This window comes from Zingiber officinale, chromosome 3B (assembly GCF_018446385.1).
Source record: "Zingiber officinale cultivar Zhangliang chromosome 3B, Zo_v1.1, whole genome shotgun sequence".
Taxonomy (NCBI): Eukaryota; Viridiplantae; Streptophyta; class Magnoliopsida; order Zingiberales; family Zingiberaceae; genus Zingiber; species Zingiber officinale.
In genome coordinates this window covers 32,917,664-32,931,591 of record NC_055991.1, presented here as the reverse complement: position 1 = coordinate 32,931,591, position 13,928 = coordinate 32,917,664, and the positions used below count along the sequence as shown (strand labels likewise).

The window sequence follows — 13,928 nt, the reverse complement described above, 5'->3', positions numbered from 1 at the left end:
TTTTAGGTTTCGGGTGAGGAAAAACTACGGTGAGAAATAATCTAAAACTTCTCACTTAAATCCTTATTTATATTTACTAATTAATTCATCCAAAAATCAATTATAAATATAATTGATTCCCTCTTCTTTCAGCACGGCCCTGCTGGGTTCAACTGGTTACTAGCATTATCCCTTACACCATAGGTCTCGGGTTCGATTCCCGCCTAAGCTATTTTGCGGTTCTAATTATTTTTGCTACTTCCGCTACTCGGAAAAATTCCGGAAAAATATCTAAAAATTCCAGAAAAATCATAGAATAATTCTAATGCAAGTTTGAGAATTTTCGGGCGTTACATGCGCGCTGTGGATAATATTATTCGTAGCGTGCAAAGCACACCGCGGAAAGCATTTCTATGCTAAGGATAATAATCTGCAGCTTATAAATGTACGCTGTTGATTGTCTTAACTATATTAAAAAAAATATTAATTTGATGAAAATAATAAACCAAAATTTTACAACAAATTTAGTGCAAATAAATCCACAAAATTAACAAAAGTCATAGTTTTTCATTATACCAAAAAAATTTAAAGATCTTAAACAAGATACAAAATCTCTATCAAATTAGTTATTACATAACAACAATTAAACTTACAATTCACACAAATTAATATATTATGTATCAATCACATAATACTATAAATTTCGATAACCATGCAACCGTGCTTCTTATTGCATCATCAAAGGTAGATCCGCTACCTTAGCGGCCCCCCTAGTGCCGACCCCACGGATATGGAGGGAGGTTCATGCAGGTACACAGGCCATAGACGCATGGCGGGGTAAACCCTAGGTCGTCAGTTCCTGAGAATCGGCCCCTGACCATTACGCTAGAGATACCATGCACCCACCGTCTGTGCTACGCCCTGAGGGCTTCTTATTGCATCATTAAGAAACTGCATTTCATCATTTGGTCAAATTAGGTCCACATTTTCCACCAAAACTTTATCAACCCAAACTTTCCAACATGATCCACCAAGAATAACGTGATGCACTTTTGTGTTTGGATACTGTGGATGCAATTCGACCTTCTGCAACAACTAATTCATGAGCAGACCAATGAAGTATCTTACATTTAGTATTAGCACAGATATCTCCACGACTCACATTTCTCAAATTTGACTGTAAGTAAACAATACAAAGTTATTAATTCAATCATATATATTTTTATAACAATTTTGTGATTCAGAAATACATAATTTTATGATAATCACCTGAAAAACATGACCAAAATCATCACTTTTTTTTGCACCAATATTGATATCGCTATTGCTACTAAATTCATTCCCAATACTGCTACAAATGTCACCACTAGCAATCTAATTTTATAACCAAATCGTGTCAAAGCTAATACAACATTAGAAATTTGATCCATTAAGAATCTGAACATTTCTTAATGCAAATTAAGCCTTCAACAAGATAGCTAATACCATTCATGGTTTAGTCAAAAGCCAAGGATACCCAATTCTTTTGAAGACTATTTTATCATAAACAACATAATCAATCCATCTAGTAACGTTGTCTTCATTAACCATTACAAGCATCTCTATGCTTACTTCTAGGACAACCTGCACATAATAAAGCAAACAAAATGTCATCAAAATCTTGTAGCAGGAAACATGATTTACACTAGTCGGTAACGAATAGTGGATACAAATTGAAGATGACCACATAGAAAACATAAATCCTTAATTATGATTATATAAAGCATCAAGATTTTGCAAATACAAACTTCATTCTCCTATTAGGAGACCGACTCTGTGTACCATTACTCCAAATATCTCTAATGCCAGCATGCATCTATGTTTTTATGTTCCATGCATCAAAAGAAATGAAATGTTTTACAATCAGTATTAGTAGAAACAGAATATATGCATATGATAGAATACTTCATGAAGCAAATCATTATAATAAGAACCACATCATAAGATACATCTGCCTGTGATGCATCAAATAGGTTCAACTCTTCATGTGAAAAGTCATCATCAGATAAACATATTACAACAAAAGATAATGAAAGATGAAACTATCAAATGCTCCACATATTTTATGTCAAGTACAAACTTGAATATTATATAACGACTACCAAGAAATTCTAACGCAAAATATTAAGAAAATATTCTTACAGACAAAAAACAAACCTTCATTAGATTTAATGTGTCATCAATAATTAGACAATGTAAAAAATATTAAAAAAATGTGAATGACATTCAAATTAATGTAACACCATTTTCATGAATCCATTTAGAATATCTTGGAACAATCATTGCACCTGGTCAAAGTGCCCTTGGAATATCAAGGCAAAAGGTGGAGTATATAATGAAGCAAGATTGGTACAATTTGATGTTGACACAGCGCTCTCGCTTGATTCCCAAATAGCAGAATGTCTTGATATGCCGAAGGGAACATCTGAACTTGGTCAAGAGTCGAGATCTGTGGTGTTTTGTATTAAATAAAATTCAATGGCAATAAAGGAACCATCAAATAATTGAACTTTGAAATGTATTAGTACGCAACAATAGATAGAATTATGCAAATTAAGTTAATAGAAGTATAGAAATTATGAAAATGTTAAGGCAATTAAGAATATTTTCCTCATTGAAGAAATAGAAATTTCAAAGAAAGAAAGTCATCGCAAATTATATCCAATAAAAACACACTCTAATTTTCATAGGTTTAGTCGAAGACCACCTAGTAATTCCATTAATCCCTCAAGTTAAGAAAGATGACTCCACCCCGCCACTTTCATTGCTGACATAGAAGAGTTATACAGCTTCATCAAGATTCTAACCTATAGCCTATAAAATACATCTGCAATTAAGGACTTACTATTACGGCACGAGTAAGTGACAATCTCCATTTGGTGAGTACATAGATCTATCAGGATTTCAAGATTTAGATGCTAGCGGTAGATAAATTTATAGATCTAACAAAATTCTTAGGGCCTAAATAAGAGGTATGGTGGAAGCAAAACCCCATACTAATTACTCCAAAGCACCTCTTTTGTCCAAAGTCAAACGAAAGGTGAAGGCTACACTTACTGGAAAAATGTTCATCAAACAAAAGCAAGATATCTAACTTTACCATCACTGACCACACACACATGCAAAAATCTAAAATCAATAAAGGAAGGAATAGGTCACCGTAGTTGAGATGATCCTTTATGGCGATGACAGCGTCTTCTGCCTCTAATCGATGGAATCAGGCAGATCATCCCCTCCTCTCAGTCGGTACTAATTGTTGATGTTCTTAGAGGTGGATCTGAAGTCCATGAGGAACCTGACAAGTACTCCTCGTTGGTGAGGTCAGCGAACTAGTTCATCGTGAGGCAGTAGGTGTGCTCCCCGTGGTCGACCATCGAATTGTGCTCTTCGACAATCCGGAGGTTCTCCTTGAAGACCTTGAGTTGATATTCGTCTAGATATTGGTCATTTTCGGCAGGGCGATGCTTGGCCCTCCACTCTAGGTAGAGCATTCTCACTTCCTCGTCGATACAGACAGGGACGACCCTATCTTGCTTGGAGAGGGTGAGGACGTCCTGACAGAGAACAGACGAGATGACAACAAGGGCGGAGGACGAGAAGAGAATGAGGAGGACAATGACGAAGGTGGAAACCATGAGCTAAAAAGAGGGAAGAGAGAGGGCTCACGAGGGGCTGCGAGGGTTTCGACGATGGAGAAGGGTTTTCGATGGGGTGAGATGCTACAGGGAATGATTCGGGGCGGGCGAGATAAAAAAATATGTCTAAGATTTTTAATAGTGTATTTCGGTGCACCGTTAAAATTTTAATTTTTAAAATTATATAATATTTTTAACAGTGTATTTTATATGCGGTTAAAATTTTAATTTTTTAAATTTATAATATTTTTAACAGCACGTTAAAAGTGTCTTGTTAATATTAATTTTAATAGCATACAATTTTTTGCATGCTGTTATTTGTATAAGTATAATACTATCTACAGCGTACTTAATTGGGTGTGCTGTAAAAAGTATTATTAACAGTGTGCCCTAAAAGTGTGTCGTTAATGACGTACTGCGGAAAGTCATATTTGTTGTAGTGATATTGAGCAGGACCACTTGAGGTAGTTTCCTTTTATACAGACTACATAAAAGAACAAAACCTCTATTATTATGGAAGTACGTACTCTTAATCATGATATAATAACAAGCATATATACTTAATATTTATTTCTTTAATTTATCAAAGGGTGCGATTTAGTTCGTTAAATCAATAGGCCCAATAAGTTGGAAAATGATATTATTTATATGGTGTGTTGTTTATTATAGAATGAAACTGTGTCCTAGTAATCTAGGTTGATGATGTCCCTTTGAGGAGCTCATAAGGATTGTCATGTAAACCCTGCAGGTGGACTTAGTCCGACATGACAATAAGGTTGAGTGGTACTACTCTTGGAGCTAGATATTAATTAAGTGAGTTGTCAGTAACTCATTTAATTGGTGGGCATTCAATATCTTAAACACATGGAGACTAACACACTCATGATAAGAAGGAGTCCATATTGTAATATCGGATTGGTGCGGTAGTGCAATAATAACTCTTTAGTGGAATAAGATATTATTGATGAACTTGAGTTGGGTGTTCGGGGCGAACACAGGAAGCTCAAACTCATCGGGAGAACAAAACCAATTCCTGCTCTCGGTCCTTGTTGTAGCCTCTTATTTATAAAGCCTTATGTCCACTTAGAGTCAAGCTTCTTACTCATCTTGTTGTGGCCAGCCAAGCCAAGCTTGGAGCTCAAGCTAAGGCAGCCCAAGCCAATAAGAGGAGCCAAGTTGTGGCCGGCCAAGCTTGGAGCCCAAGCTAGGTGGCCGGCCACATTAAAATAAAAAGGGTGTTTTAATTTTTAAAATATTTCCTTTTGTGGAAGTCATGGTTTTAAAAGAAAGTTTTTAAAATTTTAAATCTTTCCTTTTATAGCTTTCTACAAAGAATTAAGAGAAAAGTTTGATATCTTTCCTTATTTGTAGTTAAAAGAAAGATTTTAATTTTTGATAAAACTTTCCTTTTTTGTAACCATCCACATATTTTAAAATAAAGATTTTAATTTATAAAATTTTCTTTTTATAACCAACAAGGGATTTAAAAGAGAAATTTTTAATTAAAATTTCTTACCAAAAACAAATAAGGAAGTTTTAATTTTATGTTTAAAACTTTCCTTGTTTGGAGCACAAGTAGGTGGTCGGCCATGACAAGAAGAAAATGAAGTTTTAATTTTTTGTTTTAAAATTTTCCTTTTTAGTCATTGGCAAGGAATATAAGGAAGTTTTAATTATATTTAAAACTTTCCTTTTTTGCCAAGACCAAGGATTATAAAAGAGAATGAGGGGTGCCTCACCTCATAACACATCTTCTATTTCTCTCTTCCAATCCTTGGTGGCCGGCCTTTGTCCTTCTCTCTTCTCCTTTTGTTTTCTCTCTTGGTGGCTGGCGGCATCTTGTGTGGAGATCTCTTGGTGACCGGTTGCTTGAAGGAGAAGAAGAAGAGAAGGAAGCTCTTTTGTCTAGCATCCCTTGGAGGTTAGTTGGTGGCCGGATCTTGGAAGCCTTGGAAGAATCTTGAGTGGATTTCATCTTGGAAGATCGTCGCCCACACGACGTCCAAGAGAAGGAGAGGAATACAGTAGAAGATCAAGAGGTCTATAAGCTACAAAAGGTATAACTAGTTATTAGTTTCCTTATCATAACTAGTTCATCTTTTGTATAGATCTTGAAAAACCAAACACAAGAGATTATCGATTTTTAAGTTATCATTTTTGTTATCGATTTTAATTTTTCGATTTCATGTTTCGATATTGTGCTTCTATTGAGGTCTTTGTAGTTAAACCTTGTTTACTGTAAGAAATTAAATATTGATTTTCTTTGAAAGGCTTTGTCTAGGAAGTGGTGGATGATCCCATACCCAAGAGGGCCTAGTACCTCGCCATGTTTAACCTGGAAGTCGATCTTTGAAATAGATATTTAATAACTTCTGTAATAGGATTTAACTTAAGAAGATCACATCGGTTAAACTTGAAGTAAGAATGTTAAGTTTCGTTCCCAATTCAAGTTTAACTTCTGAAGGACAACTTGAATTAATAATGTTAATCATTGTTTGCAATCTAAGTTTGACTTTAGTAGAGCACAAGGGTAGCTAGGAAAAGTTCTATGCTTGTACAAAATTTTTATACAGGGAAACTAGAGCAGTATTCCGAGTAGCAACCAATAATTGGTATCAACGCTAGGGTTTAGCCTATGTGTGTTTGGTTTTAGTTTAATTATGCACATGTCATACATAATTTAGGCATGATAATAGTAGGATGTGCAAATAGATTAACTCTGTGGTTGCAGACTCCAACTATTATGGCCTATGTGATTTGTGTGTGATTGGACCCTCAGACATGTCGAGGGCATTTTATGTGTGTGCATGATTGTATTTATTAAATACAGCAAGAGCTGTATTAGTTTTAGGATTTTATTTTTTGTTCGATCTAGATTACATGTACATTCCTTCGTGGAATATAGGATCGATAAATGTAAAATTCTATTTTTGTCGCGGAACGTATCATTGCGAGGTGTGGTGTTATTTGAGGACTAGAGACACATCAGAAAAGGAAGCTCGATGGACGCGACAACATGAGCCCTAAGGTTGGCGGCTAGTTTTGACGATTGCTAGGGCTTGCAACACACGGAGGACAGTGATGGAAGAGACCATAATAGTTGGAAAATTATTTTTCCATATGTATTGCTTTTATTTGCTATGATGTGTGTGTGTGTGCATGTTAAAATCCTCATCTTAAATAACTAAGTGGGAGAGGGATTTATAAATAAATTCCACGGTCTCTATTACTGGTTTGTAAGTGATGCAAACAAACTTGTGCATTGGCTCTGAGTGCCTTCCTCCACATCGGATGAGTTTGTTTGCAGATCACTAGATCAAACTTCCATTATGGATGATTATAGAAAATTATTTAGGAGCGTGCGATCTTCTCCATCTGAAGGGGCACAATCATATTTAATGGACTAAGTATCAAGTAATGGTATACACTTAGACACATTTAATAGTATCCTCCCCATTAGAGTCACTGTTATTATTTGTGTGACCAAAAGAATACCAACTATTAATTTTATTTGTCATAAAGTTAGGTTGATAAGAATAAAATTAATAGGTAAAACCTCCTCTAACAAATGTTTGAATTTGTATACGTCCACACTATCGTGGCATACAAAATTCACAGTGTTTTGAGGTGTTGGTGAATTTAAATAATATTGTTTGAGAAATCAGTATTATTCTAAATAGGGGTGTCAATTCGGGTGGGTCGGGTCGGGTTGGGTCGGGTTGAGTTTTTTTTTTTTTTTTTTTAACCCAACCCGAACCCGACCCGAACCCGACCCATATAACCCGAAAATCCGATTCAAAACGACTTTTTTGGGCTATTTTCCCTATAATTCTTCACTTTTATCTCAATATTCCATCATTATCATACAAACATGATATTAATATACATAAAAACATCTAAATTTTTAAAATAAAATTTGATTTAACTCTAAAAAAACCCACAAAACCCTATATTTAAGCCAACCCGGGTCAACCCGAACCCGATTTTTTTCGGGTCGACTCGGGTTGGGTCGTCGGGTCGGGTTCATTTTTGACACCCCTAATTCTAAATTCTTAAGTTTTGACCATATCTTATTTTGTGATTCTTAGGATGACTTTCAACCCACTGGCTATTATTATGAAAGAGAACAAACTTACTAGTCCCAATTACATAGATTGGAAAAAAACATGGACATTGTCCTAACTGCTGAAGGCTATAAGTTTGTACTGATAGAGGTCTGCCCTAATTTGTCTAATAGTGATTCTAGTGAAGAGGAGATTGAGTATCATAGAAAATGGGTCAAGGCAGATGAGATGGAGCGGTGTTATATTTTGTCTTCAGTGTCAAATGTGCTGCAACATTAGCATCAGGCCATGCCCACTGCCTATGACATGATGCACAATCTCAAGGAACTCTTCGGACACCAGAATCAGGCTGCTAGGCAAGAGGCTATGAGAAGCTTAATGACAACCACCATGTCTGAGGGGACACTCGTAAGGGATCATATCCTCAAAATGATGGCTTACTTGAACGAGATACAAATCCTTAGAGCTGAAATCGATAGGGAAACCCAGGTCGATATTATTTTCTAAACACTACCTAAAAGTTTTGAGCAATTCCGCCTAAACTACAATATGAATAAAAGGATTTATTCATTGGCGGAACTACTGATAGAACTTCAGGCAGTAGAAGGACTATTTCGTCATAATTCTCAAATCCACTTTGCTGAAAATGTTTCTACTTCTAAGTCAAAAGACAAGAAGAAGAAGAAGAAGAAGAAACAAGCTGGCTCGGCAAAGAAAGTGAATCGATCTCTAGGTACTTGGACTAAAAGCAGGAGTGAAGAAGCCGAAGGGCAAGTTCTTCATTTGCAAGCAGTCTGGACATTGGAAGGCGGACTGTCCTCGTAGGAAAGAGAACAATAAAGGTATATCTTATTCTCTAGTAGTTGAAACATGTTTAGCGGTGTTATTTACCAGCATTTGGTGTGTAGATACAGGAGCCACTGATCATGTCTGCAATTCATTGCAGGGGTTCCAGGAAACCCGTCGACTATATGAAGGAGAGATAACCGTCTAGGTCTCTTGGTCATTTTACCTTCCAAGCAAGATTCACAGGTTTGAAAGTTTTCCAATACTAATAAACCCAAGAGTCCATCGGCTATTAGCCTTTGAATCCTACTCAATTTAATATGACCAAGTCTTAAATGCCAAAGATATGTTTGGTTTATTTCCGAAGGTTCCTTTCTCTTATTAGAATTAGAGGATGTGTTATTAATTTTCATTTGTTGCTTTGTAGGAGTTATTGGATTTAGAGTATATAAATTGCCAACTAATGTACCTGAACAGATATTACCCTATTTTTCTTGATAACCACTTTGTCATCAAAAGAAACAGCATATCCATCCAAAAATAGTTTAGAAACTGAATTAAATTCTTTTTGAAACTTAGTACATAAAGATAATTTCTCAAAACTAAAGTTCTATTCTTATCAAATGATAAGTAAACATCTCCCACTGCAACAACCGCCACTTTTGTAGCATTGCCCATGTAAACGGTTATCTCTCCTTCATATAGTCGACAGGTTTCCTGGAACCCCTGCAATGAATTATAGACATGATCAGTGGCTCCTGTATCTACACACCAGGTGCTGGTAGATAACACCGCTAAACATGTTTTAACTACTAGAGAATAAGATATACCTTTATTGTTCTCTTTCCTACGAGGACAGTCCGCCTTCCAATGTCTAGACTGCTTGCAAATGAAGCACTTGCCCTTCGGCTTCTTCACTCCTGCTTTTAGTCCAGTACCTAGAGATCGATTCACTTTCTTTGCCGAGCTAGCTTGTTTCTTCTTCTTGCCTTTCGACTTAGAAGTAGAAACATTTTCAGCAAAGTGGATTTGAGAATTATGACAAAATAGTCCTTCTGCTGCCTGAAGTTCTGTCAATAGTTCCGCCAATGAATAAATCCTTTTATTCATATTGTAGTTCCGCCAATGAATAAATGTTTATACAAAAAGCTAGACTTTTAGTATACACTCTAACACTTGGAACCCTTCCAGGTTCCCTAATCAGGGCTATAAATACAACCCTAATTCAAGAGGCTAAATATAACACTTGTAATCAATTATATTTGAGTTTAGCTTTGTAATTCAGTGCATCAACTGCTTTAAGAGACTTCTCCATCTGAAGAATATTTGATAGTGAGATTTACTTATCTTGGATTAGTAATCCTCTGATTGCAAACCAAGTAAACGATCTGCCTCTTCCTTCTTGTTTATTGATTAATTTCCTTTTATACAAGTGTTTATTAATAAAAGCTTATAAAGATCAAGAAAAGGTGTTCATTTTTTGTGCAAGGCAATTCACCCTCTCTTCCCGGCATTCAAGGGACCAACAAGTGACATCAGAGCCCAACTGCTTCAAGAGGACTAACCGTCGATGGAAGCACAAGAGATGACTGGATCGAGCATCCACCCACTTAAGTTCGAGGAGGACTTCGTGAACAAGAAGAAAAAGATAGAGGTATTTTTTAAGATAGATTTTGATTTATTACTAATTATGAAATTTGATTTTGTAGTATCAAAAGGCAAAGAAGAATACCAATGAATGAAAAAGGAGCAAGCCGACTTCATGGCAAATGGCAAAGCAGAGTTTCACCTGCTTATCATTTTACTACCTCAAGAAGTCAACTGGATCAAAGCCTATGAGTTAGCCAAGGAGCTCTAGGTGAAATTCCTAGAACTACATAAAGGGACCTCAGAGGCAAAACTAGCGAGACGGGATTTGCTCTGGAACCATATCAGCAACCTCCGATTAAACGAAGGTGAAATCATTGCACACCTTCACTCAAGTATCAATGAACTCATCACCAAACTCACAAATCTCGGAGAAAAGGTAACCAATTAAGATTCGGTAAGGTACGCGCTTAACGCCTTTTCTAGGACTTCTGAATGGGTATCCTTAGTAGATGTTTATTATATCACTAAGGATCTAGAGGTAAGTACTTTAGAAGAGTTATTTTCGACATTTGAAGTTCATGAAACAAGATGTGCAGATCTGAAGAAGGATCCCAAGCACAACATTACCTTAAAGGCAAAAATGGATAAACTGGAATATGAAACTTCTCTCGATAATGACAAAATGACGTTCATGGTAAGGAAATTTAAAAATATATTTAAAATTAATAAATTTAATCAAGTGCAGGAGAAAAGAAGAAGAAGAAAGATAAGATGCTACCACTATAATGAAGAAGGACACATAAAAGATAACTACCCTAAATTGAAGAGCAAGGACAAAAGACCAGTCTAGACAAAGCATCGAAATCTAAAGACGACGTGGGACGAAACATCATCTAAGTCAGAAATTGAAGTCATCACCGGACTTGCGCTAGTGGCAAGTCACCAAAAAAATGAAGATGAAGCAAGCTCATTCGAAATGAGTACCAAGAGCATCGATGAAGGCGGAGCAACATCAGAAGAAAGTAGCACTTTAGGGGGAGCTTCAGATTACGGGATTAACAAGGTAAGTCAGGTACGATCGCTACCTCCTAATAAATTATTTCAATTTATAAAAATATTATCGAAAAATACCTGTATATTAGAAAAAGAAAATGAAGAGTAAAAATTAACCTTAGCAACATTTTGTCGACTAAAGGATTTTGACAAGATAAAAATTGAAAATGAAAATTTAAAAATAAAAATGGAGAATCTAAAGAATTCTACATGTTCAAATATAGCTATTTCTAATTTAAAAAATATCAAGAACTAAACTGGTACTTTAGATATCATAAGGGTCAAATCAAAAAATTATTAACAAAATGTATCCCTAAGAAATTTTTGATTAACCTAATTGGAAGGAACCTATATTGGATTCCAAAATCATACCTGAATTGAAAAATCATTATGCATGCTTTATTTTTAATTTGATTTCATATTCTTGCTTAGAATTATCAAATTGTTCAACATAATTTATGTAAGAAACTAATTAAAATTAAATATTTCTTATAAATAAAATTTCATTACTCATCTATATAATTTTTTTTTGACCCATGTATTATTTTTCTATGAATTTTTTAACAAAATTCGTATCCTTCAATTTAAAAATATCTTACAGTGTTATTTTTTTGTATATTTATTTTTTTGTGAAACTTTATCCTTTTCTCTATCAAAGAAAATTTTCCTGAAATTTTTTTTTTTGACCGTTAGTGAATTTTTTATAAATTATTTATCCAAATTAAAATTTTTAATATTAAAACTCTCAAAAATTAAATTTTTAAAATTTTATTTATTTTTTTTTTAAAGTTACTTGCTATTATATATTTTCAGAAAATGTTTCAAGATTTTCGAGGTTAATAATTATTTTTTTTGGAAAATATGTCTTTATGTAGAAAATAATTTATTTTTTGCTTAAAATAATATAATTTTTTAAAAAATGTTGTATCTACTTTATATATAACTGTTAGAAAAATCTATATTTTCAAAACTTAACATACCTCATCTTTTCTGGATGATTGTTAGTTTTTTTTTTTTTTTTTTTACCTTTAGACTTTATTTTAAGTTATTTTTATGACAAACCCCTATTTTTAATGTGATCATTGGGGGGGGTGAAGATCTAGGGAAGGGTAATTTATCTAATTTTTGTATTTTGTACTTGCAAAATTTATTACTTTACTATTATTTGTTTCTTGATTTACCATAATTTAATTTGGGATTGCTTGTATAAAAAAGAGAGAGATTTTTAGTGCCTAGGGGTAGTTTTAATATGATCAATTAAGTCAATTTAGATTCCATTATATTTTGATGCCTTGTGTCCAAGTGTGCAGGAACTTAGGAGCACAGGAAGTGGAGCGAAAGATGCAGCTAACGAGAAAAACGACACGAGAGAGAGTTGATGGGCTTGGTGTGTCTGAGGGATGAGGTTTTGCAGAAGAGTACGCTGGCGTACAAGGAGGCGCGCAACGTTTTCAAGAGACGATAAGTCGGAGCGGAAGATTGCTCACATGACTGGGGTACACAATAGATAACCACAAAAAATAAATTAATAAATAGATTACTGTGTTCAAGGTAAAGACCTAAAACAGATAAATTGTACAATTGCACACCTGTACAATCAACAGAGAATAGTGATGTAATTTATTTGAACCATATAAGGTTTTCCATGCTAATGTGTATACATAAGGTAGTTCCATCCCATATCATCTTAAATGCCGTCTTACAATACAACTGATAAATTGCAATCTCATTGAGTTTACATGTGAAATCAGCAAGAAAATTGGCAATGCAAACAGGTTTAACATAAAAAAAAAAAATAGAAGGGGAACTAATCAGAAGGTAGACAATTTTATTCAAAAGATAAAAAAAAAAATCAACATAACAGCAGCTTGTCCAAGAAATGATGAAATTAAATCATGTAAGAGTGAGAACAAATGAGGCTGTTAATTTGTACGTATGCTAGATGGTCTAACAAAAACTTAGCTTGCACATTCTTATCCTACATACTTATAGGTGACTCTTTACAGGTCAAGTTCTCGAAAGTACTTCTGAGTACTCTAATTCACTTTTGAAAATTAAGATGCTTAGAAATGCTTCTAGGTGCTCAGCTGTAGAGGGTCCTATGTGTGTCAGAGCACTCGAAAGTACTTTCGGGTGCCTAGACGGTAGAGGATCACCTATGAATATGTAGGATAAAGATGTACAAAGTATATAAACCAAATGCACCCTTGAATTTATCATATTTAATTCAAATCAAAATTATTATATTTTTGAAATTTTGTTGAGTGTATTCATGTTCTACAATTGTGATTCCATCCCATACGATTATATATCCAAATTTAATGATAAGCTTTTATAAATATTTTAATTCACTTTTACAACATTTGAATGTATTAAAATATTATATAAAATTATAAAATTCATGATTTGTATTACTAAAATTCATATTTAAAAGTATTCTAAAAAGTATGATATGAATTAAGAAGTGGTAGGTTGATCACATTCCATATTCTACTGTTTATCCACTAATAAATCGATTCCTAATAATTCCATTATCTCAAGTTTTTTCTTTTTTTTTTCTTTTAAAAATAAATGTACTTCCTAAACCTTATCCAAATTGATCAAAGTTATCTTGTTTCGGAAGAATTCAACAAAATATCCTTTTTTTACTCATATACCCGACTATACTATTGGCAGTTCTTGTTTGGGTCCATGGGTCCGAAGTACCAACGTGACGGTATGTACGGGTTGATAAAAAGTCTTTTACAAAATAAGCAGGCGATAAGTGGGCTCCATAACCCAC

General features: G+C 34.4%; 1 long non-coding RNA gene across 1 annotated transcript; it reads right to left on the bottom strand.

The window, feature by feature from the left end:
- Nucleotides 1–989: 989 nt before the first annotated feature.
- LOC122056344 lies at nt 990–3,165 on the bottom strand. Its single transcript, XR_006133117.1, has 3 exons — nt 2,307–3,165; nt 1,249–1,602; nt 990–1,156 (listed from the first exon to the last, which is right to left on the bottom strand). It is a non-coding gene; the product is annotated as an uncharacterized LOC122056344 (long non-coding RNA).
- Nucleotides 3,166–13,928: the final 10,763 nt, after the last annotated feature.